This window comes from Aquarana catesbeiana, linkage group LG02 (genome assembly GCF_042186555.1).
Source record: "Aquarana catesbeiana isolate 2022-GZ linkage group LG02, ASM4218655v1, whole genome shotgun sequence".
In the NCBI taxonomy this organism is placed as follows: domain Eukaryota; kingdom Metazoa; phylum Chordata; class Amphibia; order Anura; family Ranidae; genus Aquarana; species Aquarana catesbeiana.
Genome location: NC_133325.1, coordinates 151,244,021 through 151,247,727, shown reverse-complemented (window position 1 = coordinate 151,247,727; position 3,707 = coordinate 151,244,021).

The window sequence follows — 3,707 nt, the reverse complement described above, 5'->3', positions numbered from 1 at the left end:
ATCAGTCTGGTGGCTAGCACTTTTATTAGTATCTTTAAATCATAATTTAGAAGGGATATGGGTCGATATGCTGAACAGTACGAGGCATCCTTCCCTGGCTTTTGTATCAGTACTATGTGTGCTTGCGACATTGAGTCAGGTAGGCTTCCTGCTTCTAAACCAAAGGCATACAACTTTTGGAGACGTGGGGCTAAGTCAGCTATGTACATTTTGTACCAGTCTCCTGGGAGCCCATCAGGGCCCGGTATCTTGTTTGGGGGAAGTTAACGAATTGCCGTTTCAATCTCGGTCACCGAGATCTCCGCCTCCAGGGAGGCAACGTCCTCCTCTGTCAAGGTTGCCAGAGTCAGTTCGCAGAGATACAAGAGGTGGTCAGGGGACATCTGCGAGGTGGTAGAGCTATACAAACAGCTGAATGTTTAAACAAGAATTGCCAGCAATAGAAAAAGCGTCAAAAAAGTGGTGTGGGGCCCCCCAATCCAATCCTTTGGGATTAGTATGGATTTTGAGGGGAACCCCATGCCAAAATGTAAAGAAGCAATGGCATAAGGTCCCGCCTAAAATCCTCAAGAATACTAGACCCTTATTCGAGCATGCAGCCCGGCAGGTCAGGAAAGAGAGAAGACAAGCAATCGCCCCCCCCTCCTGAACCATACCAGGCCACATGCCCTTAACATGGGGGGGGTGCTTTGGGGCAAGGGCGGCTCTGCTCCCCATCAAAGCACCTTACTGATGGGCCTGTGACGTCATGGAGCGGTGCATGCTGGACTGCCGACGTCTCAGGGGGGCAGTGCCACCAGATGACATTGTTGGGTGGCCCTGCCCCTTACCTATTTAATAACTGTCAGACGTCGGAGCAGACGGCAGACGGCGGGAGCCTTGAGTGTTTCAGGCCCAGTGGTGTGGCATGCGTCGTGATTGATTATGGATCTACACCAGGGGACATTTTATTACTTTTATTTTTTTTAATAAAAGACTTGTAAAAAAACTCATGTAGTGTTTTTACTCACTTTTGATACTTTTTGGGTGAATGGATAGGGGTACCCCCTACTCATTCACATAGGGGGTGGAATCTGGGGGCCCCCTTGTTAAAGGGGGCTTCCAGATTCTGAAAAAGCTCACAGACCCCTACAACCACCAGTGAGGAATGTGGGGAAGAAGCCCTTGTCCCCAGCAATATAGGGACAAGATGCAGGGGGGCAGAGCCCCCCTGCCCCAAAGCACCCCTCCCATGTTGAGGGGATGTGGCTTGATATGGTTAAGGGGGGAAGCTTGCGCATTCCCTCCCTTTCCTAACCTGCTGGGCTTAAATTTTGGCTTTTTGGCATTGCGTAAAAACACAAAACGCACACGCCTGAAAACCACATCAACCGCACCCGCATAGATGTGAACCTAGGGTTAATGCCTATTCAAGTACTCACATACTGTCCTGATGATAGCCAATTTCTACACATACCTACATCTTGAATATTTTGGGTATAATTGGGGAAACGGAATTAGAAGGAGGTTCAGAGAATATGAGAGTGTGGGTTTGAAGTGTTTTGTGCACTCTGTTTTGAGATTTTATTAAAGACAATGTAGTGCACTGAGTAAAAAAAAAAAAAAAAAAAGCACATAAACTATACTATTAAATTGGCCACTGGCCAGTTTGCATGGAGTTGGAAGCTTCAGCTTTAGTTTTTTTTTGTTTAAAGCTTTAAAAGGTGTTTCTTCCATTGGTCAATTCAGGCATATTACTGTTTAAAAAAAAATCAGGTGTCGCAGCCAAAACTAATTTTTTTTCTAGCTATAGCTGCTGCTATATTTAAGCCAAGCTAAATGTAAAGATTAACAAATTCATCGCACGTCCAAAATATGTGACACTGACACCATTTGTTAAGAAAAGTTCCCCACCTCCTCATGTACTAATGTTGCTTTGAAGGTAAGCCATTCCTCTAAGTGACTGGTGTCTGAATGATGCTCCAGGCAAGAAGTTCCCAAGTATGATTCACTGATGGCGTGTCAGGATTTTTCAGGCTCCTTGCATTGAAGTTTAGCCTATACGTAATGTTTTAGGAGCCCGAGTTTCATGTTTTATAGTTACATTGCTCAGGACACAGTGTCTGTGTTGACAGATGTCACTTTTTTAAATCCCTAACTACAGCGTGTCACTGTCTGTTGCCCCGGCTGTGAGTCATAGGCACAGTGACACAGGGGTTAACTGAATCAGTGTTTAGTAGGACTTGAACAAGAGGTCACAGAAGGAACATTTGGGAGCTGAGGGAAGGGGTGTGCATGTTAGGGGCTGAGCTGGTTCCCCACCCTATGACTATGTCTGGAAACTATTGCTAACTCCAAGACTTTAAAACAGAACATGACTCCCCTGGAGAGAAAAGCAGAACTTCATTCAGGATGTGCTTCAGGTTTTAACTCACTTCATTCTGGAACAGTGAGGATGAAGTATACAGCTGGTGGAAAGGAAAGTTGGTGATGTTACAGAAACCAACAAATCAGAAGTTAACTTTCATTCTATGGTTGTAAATAGAATGACAGCTGGGATCTGATTGACGGTTCTAGGCAACACCTAAGAAGGAGAGAATGCCAAATCATTTCTGCTAATATAACTGATGTCATCAAAAAGAGAGACATTATTGTAAAGTTTATTCATATATATATATATATATATATATATATATATATATATATATATATATATATATATTTATTCTTTATTTTAAATTTAGGTTTGCAGTAGTATTTCATGAGTTAAAGCACAATCTGCATTAGAGTTGTTTTTTAGGCTTTTTTCCTCTATTTTCACCTGGTTATCTGGCCAGTAACACACTTTGGGGTTGATTTACTAAACGCAAACGGACTGTGCACTTTGCAAAGTGCAGTTACACTCTGCAAGTGTAGTTGTTTCAGAGCTTAGTTAATGAGCAGCAGCTGTGCTGACCTACACCATCCAATCATGTGCAAGCAAAAATTATGTTTTATAAATTGTCCTTGCATGTGATTGGGTATTCTTTGCAAATTGAAGCCTTACCTTGTTTATTAAGCTCTGGAGCAACTACACTTGCAGCGTGCAACTGCACAGTCTATTTGCCTTTAGTAAATCAACCCCTTTGTGTCTTTGGGGTGGTTTCACTCTAGATGGAGGAGCAACTGAGCCACCCTTGGACAGCAGCATTGTCAACCAGTAGAGAGGGTAGTGTTAGATGCTCTAGCAGATTTAAATGGACATGACTAATGAATTAAAGCTGAACTCCAGCTAACACTTTTCAAGCAACTACAGCAATGTTTTTTTTTCCTTTGGGGTATAAAGATTTTACATAAATAAACAAAATATGACCATTATAAGTTACCCCTGTCAAGGTTAAATGTTTTTTCCTTCAATGTGATATTAAAGGCTTGTTTTTTTATTAATAACAAACATGTTATACTTACCTATTCTGTGCAGTGGTTTTGCACAGGGCAGCCCCGATCCTCCTCTTCTCGGGTCACGGGTCACAAGTCATGGGTAGCAGGAGTCAATGTTTTTTTTGCCTTCATGCCTTTACAACTACTGATAGCTTGTCCTGTTAAAGGAAGTCGAAAAATAGCACACTTACTGGATGGATGACCAGGTGAAATTGAAGGAAAAAATGAAGTCGCCGCATTTAATGCAGATTTCCACCCAACCACCTCATTTTTTTTTCTTTCACCCTCACTTACCTGAAGGTGGTATC